The sequence below is a fragment of the Silene latifolia genome, chromosome 11 (assembly GCF_048544455.1).
Source record: "Silene latifolia isolate original U9 population chromosome 11, ASM4854445v1, whole genome shotgun sequence".
Lineage (NCBI taxonomy): Eukaryota > Viridiplantae > Streptophyta > Magnoliopsida > Caryophyllales > Caryophyllaceae > Silene > Silene latifolia.
Genome location: NC_133536.1, coordinates 149,105,635 through 149,119,738, shown reverse-complemented (window position 1 = coordinate 149,119,738; position 14,104 = coordinate 149,105,635). Strand labels below are relative to the sequence as shown.

Sequence of the window (14,104 nt, the reverse complement as noted above, 5' to 3'; positions counted from 1 at the left end):
TTGACATTGATAGCCCGGTGGGTAATTGTACTTTTGTTGTGGCGGTACATAGGCATTTTGTTGTTGTTGTTGAGGTTAAGGTTGAGGTTGTTGGTTAAGCACATTGTTACTTTTGTAAGACATGTTCAGGTGAAATCTTGAGTTCGGGTTATAAGTATTTGAAAATGTACCCAGTGGATATGAACTTTGTCTAAATGTTTGATAAGCACATACCTCCTCCATAGTAGCTTGGCAATGAGCGGCATAATGACCTGCACCTCCGCAACCTTTGCAAACAATAATTTGAATAGTAGAGGACACGTCATTGAGTTGTTGAAGAGAAATATTTGCATCTCGGTCCGCCAATTGTTATTGGAGTAATAAGAGTTGAGCTTTTAAAATGATAGTGTCAGAAGCTTCTTCTTTACCTTTGATGGGTGTACTCCGAGAATTGACATATTGGGCATCATGAATTGCTATGGATTCAATCGTGGCATGAGCAATATCCGTGTTAATTTGATCAAACCGCCCATTGTTGGCGGAATCAAGAATTCTTCGGAACACGGCACAACATCCATTGTAGAATGTTATAGCTAGGAACCAAGCATCCAACCTATGATGTGGGCATTGCCTTTGCAACTCCTTGTACCTTTCCCAAGCTTCATATAAGATCTCAAGAGCTTGTTGACGGAATCCCGTGATTTGGTCCTCAATGTTTGAGTTTTCTCCGGTGGAAAAAAAACTTTTGATAGAAAGCAAGAGCCAACGTTTCCCAATTTGTGATTCCCATGGCGGTGCGATTAAGGCTATTGATTCATAACTTTGCCTTGTCCTTCAAAGAGAAAATGAAAAGGATTTCCCTAATTTGTTCTTGGTTGACTCCCGTTTGCCGAATCATGGAGCAATAGTCACAATAATTTTGAATATGCAAATTGGGATCCTCCAAAGGAATTCCCCCCAAATTGCTTCCTCTCTACAAGGCTAATAAAAGCCGGTTTGATCTCGAATTCTGGGGCGGTAATTTGAGTAGTAGTAATACCAGCCGGAAGCATAGCCGCGGTGGGCTTGGAATGATCGGAAAGTTTCACCATCTTTTTTGTTGTAGGTGGTGGTGGTGGTGGAGGTGATGAACTAGAAACCTCCTCCTCTTCAAAAGCTTTAAGATCGTATAAGTAAGACTTTCTCGTACTTTCAATTTGCACGGGAGAAGCGGCTTCTTTATTTTCTTTCAAAAAATGTCTTCTTCTACGCAAGGTTTTCTCGGGCTCGGAATCCGGTGAAAGCAAATCTCCAATACGAGAAGACCTGGGCATAAGACAACAATCTCAAGAAATTCGTAAGTAACGGTCTCAAGGAACAAGTGTTCCTCAAGACAAAAGAAAACAAGATAGAAATCAACAAATCTAAACGCAATAAAACCGTGCTCCCCGGCAACGGCGCCAAAATTTGATAGGCTTTGTCGCACACCTAATCAAAGATAAATTTCCATTGACACAAATTAATGTAGTACGAGGGGTCGAACACAAGGAGACGGGAATTGCGTAATGAAAAACTATGAAAAGACTTATATCAAGGTCGATTACGATTGGTTTGGTTTGTTAGTTTGATAACTTGTAATTTAAACGATGCAAATATATATGATTAAAAGAGTCTAGGGGAGTCGGGTCACACATGCAGATTTATATAGATGTTCATATTAAACTTGGAATAAATAACATTATCAATTGTTTAGGCTAAAGACAACCACCTCTCGGCCTTATTGTCAACCATAGACCGGGTCCTAGAGAACTCTCGTTATGACTAGGTCGTCCTACTACACATTCTTAGTCTAATTCAATTCCGTGCCTCTCGACTTATAAAACGAATTGACAAACTTAATCGATGAATATGGCCACTAAACAAAGATTAATCATGACGATGCAAACATGTGATAGAAACAAATAGACAATATTACATCAACCAACCTAATTTAACGTTTACAAATATTAATCATGCATGGCTTCCCTAATCCCTAGACAAAAGGGAACTACTCACTCATGTTGGAAATGAAACTAACAACAATGTATGAAATGATAAACATGATAATAATATAGATATAACTAAATAAAATTGTAGAAATTATAAGTAAACTAAGTAATGATAACATATGAAAAGTGAGATTACTAATGATGAGAAATGTAGTAAGAAATGCTAATGATAAACTTGATAATAAAGTGTGATGACAAGCTAATATTGTAATGCTAAAGACAATGACGATAACTATGAAATAACAATAACGAAGAATGCGATAACTAAATGAATAAGGATTAAAATTACAGTAACAAAAGGAACTTTGTACTTTGAACAAGAATAATTGAAACCTAAATGACAAAAGAAAGATTGTATTGAAATAAGAACCAAATGCTTGAACCAAATTGTTTAACAAAAACCAAATGCTTAACAATATTAAAACTAATATGAAAACTAAGAGAGAATTTGTGTGCTTAAGGCTAAAGGAGAGTAAAATTATGTAAGAAAAGATATCCTCCAATGACGGATTAAGGCCCCTATTTATTGTGAAATAGGGGCATAATGTAAGAAATCAAGGGCAAGCAAACCCCGATCGGGGACGAGTGAAATCCGATTTTCCTTCTTTAATTCTTGATTAAATGCTCTAAGGGATCCGATATATGCGATTAATGTCCCTTAATTCACCCGGGGAAATGCTTAATAACACAACTTAAGAGCATCCAAAGAGCATCCTAAGCTTGATATATTCCACATGAATTTGGACTTCTCTTTTGGGCTTGACTTTCACTTCTCTTGTTTTGGGCTCCAATCTTCTACTTGTCATAACACTTGCTTCCACTTAGCTTTGTGAACTTCAGTGTTTGCTAAAATGACGGGAATAAGCCACCGAATTGTAACACCCCCATTTATTCGGGAGCCTTTAGCTAGACATTCCCAAGTAAATGAGAGCGTTACCATCTCGGTTTCCCGAGGCAGTGAGTACAAATTAAAACAGAACCAAAGTACTTTATTAAAACTTAATAATCAACACTTTTATTACAACTTATTAAAAGAACTTAACTAAATAAATTACTGTAACACCCCCATATTCTGAGGATCCTTAACTAGACCTTCCTTAGCATATAAGGGCGTTACCATCTCGGTTGCCCGAGGTAAGTAATCATCAAAAGTCGATAAAAGAACAATTATGGTTACATTTACAAACGTTACAACCAACTAACAAAATAAAGATACAACTCATCAACTACACACTATCTCTACCAGAACTTGTGACGACTCATTCCCGCCAGGACTCCAGCTATCAACCACATCAACACCTGCTAAGACTGACTGCTCACCATAAGGGATCACGGCAGACACATAAACAAACAAGACAACCACACAAGGTCGAATCGAGGCAAGACTCAAAGATGAACCAACATCAATTATCAACACAACACAAAGACAACCAAAGTCACACACAATCACACCCACTCCAATCAATCTCCGTCACCGATCGTCCACTGGACGAGCCCGCCGATGGGGAACCGCAGCCGTACCCACCAAATCCCCGCTCATCATACCGAGCGATAACCCTGTCCCATTAATGTGCACATCCCCTCCCGTGGTGGGTTCCACAGAGGGCAAAACTAGGGCGTGAAGCCACTCCCGCAAGTGACTCCACTCAGCCGAGGACGCACCTCGAGAACCAGAGACAACCAATCACAGACAGCTGCAATACAACAACAACCAACAAACTGTATACACCAACCAATTACCGCATATACGCTGCCACACAAACACTACAACAACACGACAATCACGACTCAACAACCGACACACTAGACCATCCACAGGAACTGAGTAGGCGAACCTACCTTTAAGCAACTGCAACCGTTCCATGCCCACACACGTAATATCCAGCAATCAAGCAACACGTATACACACAATACAAACATCTATTACTACCATTCTAATCCTAACTGAAAACACAAGACACAGATGATGATGACGACATACCTACAAGGGGAAAACTTGGCAGAAGATCGCTACCCGACTCAAGCTACGCACTCCTAAGGCATAAGAACCTTCAAGGGCTTCCATGGAGGTCATATGGTGAAGGGAAGAGGAAAGGGCGACATATAGGTTTAGGAGAAAGAGGCGTAAATGATTTGAAGATTTAACAAAACACGATTATAAACCCTCGCTGAAAAGACGCTACTCGATCGAGTGGCCCACCTACTCGATCGAGTGGCCCCTACTCGATCGAGTATCCAAGCTACTCGATCGAGTAGCCTCTACTCTATCGAGTACCACCCCTAACTCAAAACAAAGGATAACTTTGATACGCACTTCTAAGGACTATTACTGCTCCCTAGGTCGGTCAACGCTGGTCAACGGGTCTCCAAAAGGGCGGGTATTACAGTCTTCCCCCATTAAAAATAACTTCGTTCCCGAAGTTCAACTCACCCAACCAAAGCACACGATACGGAAACAAAGCGGCCTCACAACTCCTCCGACATAGGTCACTATTCTCGAAAACACCATCCCCCCCCCCCCCCCCCGTGTCATCATCATCAACTGTCTAACGCTCCATATAGATCGACCTCTACAAACTACCACTTGAAATACCAACCTCACAACACGAACCGGCACAACCAACGATTACCCAACACATTACGAGATTACACTTTCACTAGCAACAACCATCAACACGAAATAAATCTCGTTAACACAACTATGTTAACCAACGATACGGTTCTATTCCCAACACATGACATCATAACTAACTTTCTATGACCGTCTTTTAAGCATACTATTCAACTTTACTTCAACACGCAAATTACTCAACGCACAAGTGCAAACAATTATAATTTCATACAAGAAATGTAACCAAAGTAATAGAAAACATTATAAACAAACAACAAAATGATTGTAATATCAGCCTTTTTATTTTGCGACATTACTCTTCCCCTCTAAAAAGGAACTTCGTCCCCGAAGTTCACCACCCAAGTACTACACATGTTACGTACTACTTACATCTTGACACATATATCTAACCCATATCATTCATTATTGACATTACTCATTAATCATACAACCATTAACCATAAAACATATGCAACCATATTCGAATAACTAGCCACCGTCAAGAATGCATGTATTTGTATATGGAAGGACACAACTCCGGTGAAATATATTAGTAGACATTACGGATGTAAAATGAATGCAATAAGAAACAATTACTACTTCACTATTCGTTATGAATACGCATCCAAAATCCAAACACGACTTCCAACATATGAAATTAACGGTTCAAACATGTTACTAATCATCAATAACCATGTTAAACACCAAAACATGTAATTATATAACCATTAAACAATTTTATTTTACGAAAAGTTCCTGTAACAGTGCTACTCGATCGAGTATATAGGGTACTCGATCGAGTGCCCGCTACTCGATCGAGTGTCTTGGCTACTCGATCGAGTAGCCCTGAGATCAGAATACCCCATTCCTGTCACTCCTGCAGCTACTCGACCGAGTTTGGGGCACTCTGTCGATTAACCATAGGTGAAAACCTTAGAAATTCCTGTCATAACACCATATATATATATAAAACGTCACATACGCGTGAGTCGGGATGACAACCCGACCCCCAAAATCCTGTAAACAAGTTCAAACTAAGCAAATCCGGCCTTATTTTTTTTTTTTGCCATCCATACAAACCAAAATAAAAGTTTCAACTAAGAACGACTACCATCATCCAACATCATCAACCATAAACAAAAGAAAGAAAAAGGAGTATCACTCCTCACTGCTTCTTCTTTGCTCATCCATCATCTCATCTCCACCACCATCTCCTCCCGAGGTGCCCGCTCCCGATGACCCAATACCCGCATCAACCCCGCCTGACTCCGGGACTCACATACCATGGGGTCAAGCCACCAAAAGCAAAGGACTGTGGTGTCCCCCATGCCGTCTGGTCCACCCCGTAAGAATGGAAAACCCCACTATAGTCCCCAACTCCGCTCCACCACACTGTATGTGGTCCCTCGGTCCCAACCCCTGAGCATACGCCATCTCATGCATGTTCCGAAGTGTCAAAGTAGATGACACTCTCACTGCCAAGTAGCTCGAACGCGTCTCCGGGGTATCGAGGTAGGGGTAACAAGGAAAAGGGTGCTGCTGTGGTGCTGTTGGCCGTGGTCTGGTCTCGGCTATCCTCTCCCTCACACGACGAGGTCCTCTCCCCAACCTGGGTCTCTCCTCCACTGCTGCCACGTTCTCCCCCTTCTTCGGCTCGGACATCACCTGAAGAATCGTGTAATCAATGAGGTATGTCTGCAACTGCCGAGGCATATCATCATCCTCCTCCTCCTCATCGGAGTCAACAGCTATCACCACCGGGTCTAACGGCTCTGTCGGTGGGAGATGCTCCGGAGCTGGGATCCTCATTCAGCTCATACCCCACACCCTCCAAGCCAGGCTACTATCAGCTAAAGTTCTCAACCATTTCAGGTCGAGGTAGTAGTCTCTGTCTATGGTAGGCACCGATGTAGATAAGGGAACATACTCAGAAGAAGCCTCAAAGGAGGCTAGCTTTTCAGCTTGCCGAGTGGGGATAGCACCACAACTCAAGTACCGAGTGTTAGAAGTAGCCATCAAGGCAAGGCTAGCACAAACCATGGCAGGAGCATTGAAGACCACCCTCTCGGTCCGCTCCGGGTTAAGATAAGACATCAAAAGCAACAGTTCATGATTGTTCAGCTTACTCATATCCGGTCTCTCATAAAGAAGGTTCGAAATAGAACGAAGGAAGATCCTCAAAGTAACATGTTGAACGTCATTAATCAACATGTTGATGGAGGTGGGAGCTGACTTTCCGGAAAGACAAGGCATAAGGCAGCAAACACCGCACTCAGATGGAATCTCACCGATGGAATCCTTGGGAGGCTTGGCCAACCCAAGTTGAGAATAAAAAAGGTCCATGGTCAACACGAAACTCATGTTCATAAGACGAAACTCAACAGTTTGTGCAGCTGGCTCGTAATTAAACGAGCTCATAAACTCCAAAGTCTGAAAAGGGTAGGAATGCTTCCTCAACCGATACAACCCCATAAACCCCAGGGTCTCAAAGATATGACGGACATCCGTCTCAGTTCCCAAGTCATCAAGAAGTGTGGTATCCACACAACGGGTGGGTCTCATCTTGCGTTTCTGCAACGCCACAAATCTCTCCCTCTGTTTAAAGTCTACAAACACCACCGAAGGGTATTCCGGTACAGCGGGTACCACGGGTCCACTACCTTCCCCAACTTCGGGTTGTGAAGCCCTCCCCCTCTTACTCTGACGGGTCCCTATGTTTAGTCTCGGCATCTGTTTCAGCATACGGTTTAAACAAACTTGCATAGGCACTTAAAACACATAACTTACACAATTGAACATTGAATAATCATCTAGGTACATACTTTCACCAACAAATTCCCAATTTGATATATATATATATATATATATATATATATATATATATATATATATATATATATATATATATATATATATATATATATATATATATTCATTTTTATAGCAATTCAGACGATCTCTATAGCAGTGAAAAGTTTAACATGGTAAACATGATTTACTCGACCAATTCAGCTATCATGGCATGGCTCAAATGCTACTCCATATATATATATATATATACTTGATAACATGTGAAACATTCATATATGTTCATAGAAAAGCAACTTAATACATGCCATCACCAACTTTCAACATTATGAGCAAACCTCTCAATTAAACTAGTCAGACGGTCTCTACAGCTGTAATGATTTTGACACATTCATCAACAATTAACATCACCATTACTATAATAAAGGTTTAACTCTTGCATATGAAATCATATTCCACACAAAACCTCAGTCATAGAAAACGAATTTCAATTTGGGGCACTTTTAAGACGGAGTTTTAAGGTTAAAATCACAAAATCCAACTCCCAACATGATATATGCAACATATGGTACTCAATTTCATCATCCAACATGTAGAAAACAACCAAAATCAATTTTGATTTTTTGCAAACCCTAGAAAATTCGTCCTCAATTTTGCAATTTCTATTCTATTTTTGGAGCAATTAACATCAACAATCATGAAAGGGAAGCATGTGAATCACATTACAACAAGTACAAGCAAATTTTTTGTCCATGTGAATAGAAATTTCAGTTTATTCTATCATTCTAATAGATTCAAAGTGATAAAACATCTAAATAGAGAAGAAATTCATACCTTGATTAGATGGGAAGTAAAAGAACAGAATTAAACAAAGAGAACAACCCAAAGTAATCACCACAACCACAAGAATATGAGAGCTTTTGAGAGATTTAGGGCTTAGGATTTCGAATAAGGAAGAAAGAATAAGAATAATGAGGAAAAACAAGGGTTTTATGAAACCCGTAAAGGCCACTGTACTGTAGCCTACTCGATCGAGTGCCTAGGGTACTCGATCGAGTGCCCTCTACTCGATCGAGTAGGTGCTATTTCGTCGAGTATCTGCAGAAAATTCCTACATCCCGACGTCATAGCTTCCTAACTAGATCGAGTGAGGTCTACTCGGTCTAGTAAGCACTCGCACTTGGTCAAGTAAGGTTGAGTACTCGGTCGGAAGTACAAAAATTAATTGAAGATTCCTGCAAAACAATATCACGTGTCGATTCCAAACCAAGTTCGGAATTCGTCACTGGTTATTGTGCTCACTCCTATATTACCATTACTACTCAAACATATCATACCGTCTCATCAGATAAGATTCATATCATGTTACGCTACAACAACTGCACACAACATGGTTTACTTGCTACTGAGTCATTCATATACACAATTATGTCACCATATCATGTCTAAACTCGTCTTCCCACATTGCTAGCAAGCTTATGCTCACATCAATTACAACATATAATTAATGATAAATTCCCACATGTCATCCAAGTGTATTACTATCATGCTCAAGCTTCAACATAAACAAATTATTCTACACAAATTAATCACCACGCAAGAGGAAATTTTCAGCCATTAAACATTGTATAACGCATCGCTATTGATTATTTCTCATATTATAACTCAACACTTCTTTAACTATCATCATTATAGCTACGGTAGGGCTTATAAACTCATATAGGATCACCATCGCTAATAACTTAAAGCAAACACCAACACGACCACTTTTCATATTACAGCATACGCCTCTACACCTTTCACGCATTTCTATTAAATAAAACCTTTTACGTTTCTCATTATCATCACATTGGTCGAACTAAATCTTTTCGTTAACTTGTTGTTAGGAGCACCTAGACCAAAACACAATTTATAGCTTCACAAACAACTCTACAATTAGTAAAGAGGCAAGTAAAGGTCGGATCCCAAGGGACGGGAATTGAGATGAGATTTCTATTGCACCTAGTGGTGTCTTAGGGGTGTCATAATTGGGGTTGATGTAGAAAGTCACTAAACTAAATAGCAATGAAAGTAAATAAGCAATATGAATTAAAAAGGGTTGTAAACAATTGATAAAAAGCACTAGGGTGTCATGAGGTCATAGGGGATTCATGGGAATTGATCATACAAACATGTTCTCAAATTATAAGCAAGCAATTATTGTTGTGATGGATCGAGTTGGGTTATATCTTACAATCCTAGGAAAGTTTGGGTCCCGGAGCCGAATCGATTAGATTGTACAATACCTACAAGTCGACTTAGTCTTCCCTACTCAACAACATGCATGGTCTAATGAGACTCGAGTTGGTTTATGTCTTACAAGTCTCATTGAAAAGATAGGTGATGGGTAAAAAATGCAAGGATTCATAGGCTCGCATTTCATAAAATATAACATGTGCATGAGTTGAGATCATAACAAGCAAGCAAATAAACCTTGAAAGCATATTAATTTAAGCATGAATCATTCCCCATGTTGGTTTCCCCTAATTACCCATTAACCCTAGCTATGGAACTACTCATTCATTATCATGTTGAACATGCTAGCAAGGTTGTCAATCATACCAAAAAAGTGAAACATGATGAACAAATGAAAGTAATTAGCAATAATTAAATAGGGATTAAGAGAATTATACCTACTAATGATTCCAATAACAAAGCAAAGAATAAAAGAAGTACTTGATGCTTGATTGAGAGGTTGTCAATCTCCCAATAATAACCCAAAGAATCTTCGATTACCCAAAATAAAGGATGAACAAAAGAGAGATTAAGGAAATAAAACTTGTATTAAAACTTGATTAATTGTTGATTACAAAACTAAAGAGAGATTTGATTGATATTAACTACACTAGAGATTGATAAGAAGAACATGCTCTTCTAATTAGACTAATGGGGTATTTATAGTGGGGATTAGGTGTAGGAATTAGGGTTAACTAAGGGCTTAAATGACGATTAAGTCCCTACTTAGGGAAACGCCGGTATTTTTGGAAGGATGGGCATCTTTCTTGAAGCTTGAAGAACGAAGTTGTGCTGCCTTGGAATCCGTGCGTCTTAGGCTCGGGACGGTCGGATTCGTGAGTTGCTGCCCGGGCGTCTTTGGGAGAAGACGGGCGTCTTCTGGTTGCTGCTGCCCGGGCGTCTTTGGGAGAAGACGCACGGATTGTGGCTTGGTGGACGGGCGTCTTCTTGGGAAGACGCACTGATTGTCGTGCAGCGTGCTTTCTTCTTCTTTTCTTCATAAAATCCTTGGGGATTTCCTCGGGGATGCAAGGATCTTTCCTCATCATTGCCCATCTACTATAATAAGTACAAAGGCCTTCTAATCTTGTCTCTCCTTGATGCTTGGTCATTGAATTCAATCAATTTAGTCTCGTTTTGCCATGAAAATGCAAGGTTTGCACTCCTTTCCTACCAAGGACACAAAACCTCAAAGAATATGCAAAACAAAGAACTAAAGACAATAAATGACCCAAATATGCACTAAAAAACATGGGAACAAGGCTAATTCGGGGACTAAATATGCTCTAATTATGGTCACATCAAATATCCCTAAACCGAACCTTTGCTCGTCCCGAGTAAAGAGGTGACAAAGACTAGGACCATTATTTAAACTAACCTAATAACATAGCCGATATGAGACAATTAGCGGGTCTCACTCCACCCCTTCAACTCACAACAAGACAACCATGAGGTAGGATGCCTTCTTGCAAGGCAAGGTGGGGCTTGCCAAAATGGCGACACATCCAAACATTAAGCACACAAAAACAAATAATGGATGCATCTACAAAAGTGTTCCGGGTCTGATTCCGGAGCAGGATTTGTTACCACGTAAGCTTGTAGAATGATGACTTTGCTTGACTCTTCCTTTCGGCCTCTCCTGAAACAATGAACAAACTGAGGGTTCGGCTTGGTACCGAGCGAACTCACTCCGACGCTCAAGTCAGTAAACTTAAAGAGATTAAGTTGTGTGTTACTTGGCAAAGTATATTGTAGAGAGATAAGGGAGTTAATACCAGATGAATAGTGAGTTTATTATTTTCGGATCCTTTTCTCAATGAGAGAAGTGGAGTATTTATAGGCTTTCATCTTTTGTCACGTAGTGGCCAAGTGGCAGAGCAGGTGGAAAGACTGTTCTACCCTCGGCCGAGGGACCCATGGCTGGCCGGCTGGCCGAGTTGACTCCATGCCGAGGGGTCTTGGATGTGAGTACGCGGATATGCCTCCCGGCTGGCTAGTTGCCCAGCCGGGACCCAGGTGACAGGCCGACAGGCTGCGTCGGTTATGCTGTCTAATACGTTGACTTGCTGTGGATATCTTTGACCTTGCTCAATATGTTGACTCGGTCAGCGGGTGCAGAATATGCCCCATCAATTTGCCCCCAGCGTAGTCTATGCCGTGGTATGGACCTTCGATGAGTGTTGAGCGTATTCTGTGCAAGTTGAAATTTCTTCCCCGGCTTCTTCTTCCTCGGCTTGGTTCTGCTAAGGCCGTATCATATCCCCCCTCCACATGGATGTGTAATGGACATCAAATGTGGAAAAGAAAATGGCGCTGGCTGAGACCGAGGTTGAGAGTGCCGTGTGCTTTTGATTGCCCCCAGCCGGTGCTGCCAAGCTTGGTTGAACAGCGGGCCGTTTGGCAAGTAGATACCAAGGAGCGTGTTGAAGAAGATACGTCGATTGGCATTCTGTCAAGGAGCGTGTTGAAGAAGTTTTGTAACTGTTTGTCGATTGACATTCCATGGCTGCATGCTTGACACGTGGCTCGGCATTGATTGGTTGACGCTTCATGGGCTTTGCCCTGATTGGTCCGTTTCATGGGCTTTGCTCTATAAAGAGCAGCGATTAGCCCCTGATTTTGGCCACCAAAAATTCATTTTCTCAAAAAATTTTCTTCTCTCTAGCTTTTTTCGAAGAAACTTCTCTCTAGTCTTCAAAGCGTTACTCGGCGTAACACTTTTCCAAGGTAAACAAACAAAATTTTCAACTTTTATTCGTTAAGTATTTGTTGTCATGTCTTCTGCTTATGCTGGACCCAGTACTTCTGCGCCGGGGGGCGAGCCGTCGCATCCTGATGAGCAGGAGCCACTTGCCGTCACCCCGATAAGGTTCGGGGGTCCCAGGTCTCCTTCTCCTGAAATCGATGAGAGATATATGGAGGGTATTGATGATGATGAGGATGATGATGATGATGATGATGAGGCGACCCCTTCTGCCGTAGGGAGGCCGCTTGTTTTGGGTCACGGTGATGCCTGCTCGATCAGTCCTGATCGTGCCTGGACGAATAAGTTCGCTAGCTGCTCCGGCTCTGAACTTTTTGAACACCATTTCTCCTTCGGTAGGGAGTATAGAATTGTTATCCCTAAGGAGGGTCAGGCGGTCTGTTGCCCTCCCGAGGGTTGTATCGGCGTATATATCAGACACCTGGAGTATGGGCTCCGGTTTCCTCTGAATGAATACGTTGTTGCCATTATTAAAGCCATGAATGTCGCCGTGGCCCAATTGCATCCGTTGGCCATCAGGACGATTGTTGGTTTTGTATGGTTGTGCCTTTTCAAAGGGGAGGCCCCAACGGTGAACCTATTTCGCCGGCTTCACCACCTTCGACAGAATTTCGTAGGTGGCACGGGGTGGTATAGCATCCAGACTGAGCCGGGTTATATCACCGTCTCTAAGCTTACTTCTTGCAAGGACTGGAAGGGGCGGTGGGTATACGTTGAGGTTCCGGAGGACTATCCGCTGCCCCGGTCCTTTCAGAGCCGCGTCAATTTGCGGCGTGAGAACCAAGGGGAGCATGACAAATATGTCTCCCGGAGTAAGCTTAAGATGGACGCCAGCAGGGTCTATCTTAATGAGGATGAAAAACGGGCAATGAAGTGTTTGAGGTGAGAAGGATGGGACGCCGAAGGGATGGATGCCCCGACGCAGATCATTCTTCGGGATGAGCGCTCGCCACGTCGGCCTCATACCGGCCCTCGAACGGGGTGAGTGGGGTCGGTGTGAGGCCCATCTTTGCTTTTTATGCTTTCGTTTTTGAACTTGTGTCATTTCTTTTGCTTAACTCCGCTTTGTTTCTTTTGCGAGACCGATTTGGCCGGAATCATCACCGCTCCGTCCTCGAGAGGTTGGGACTCGACGAGAACGGGAGAGTTGTTGAGTTGCATCCTAAGGCCGCGGCACGTGATCGCAGACCGGCCCCAAACGAACTTATGGATTAGCAGTTGAAGGCACTGGATGCGACGGCGGCTCAGGCGCGGATTGCCAGTAACGTGCCGCGCCGGAAACCAAAGACAACACCTACGGCGACAACGGCATCAACCCCAATCCAATCTGCAATCCCCGTTGTCCAAAAGGAGCAGGTGGTGGTGGTCGTCGACGTTGAAGAGGAGGTCACCGTTGCTGAGGGTCCTCCTCTTTCAAATAAGAGAAAAGAGACAGCGTCTGCTGCTGCCGCTGTTACCGAGGCCGGTAAAGAAAAGGGGCCTCCAACCAAGAAGGCCAAGCCTGGTCCGGATCTAACCTGTGGCTCAGATTTAGCTGGTTCATTAGGCGTTCCTGTGCAGACGGGCAGTCAAAATGTGCAGACGGGCAATCAAAATGTCACCGTCAACTCCTGAGCCCTGAAGCCTTCCCCCGCCCAGATT

At 42.3% G+C, this 14,104-nt stretch overlaps 1 non-coding gene across 1 annotated transcript; it reads left to right on the top strand.

Annotated features, from left to right (window-relative positions):
• Window positions 1–589: 589 nt before the first annotated feature.
• On the top strand, window positions 590–696 carry LOC141615432 (small nucleolar RNA R71). The gene has a single exon (XR_012529853.1). It is a non-coding gene; the product is annotated as a small nucleolar RNA R71 (small nucleolar RNA).
• Window positions 697–14,104: the final 13,408 nt, after the last annotated feature.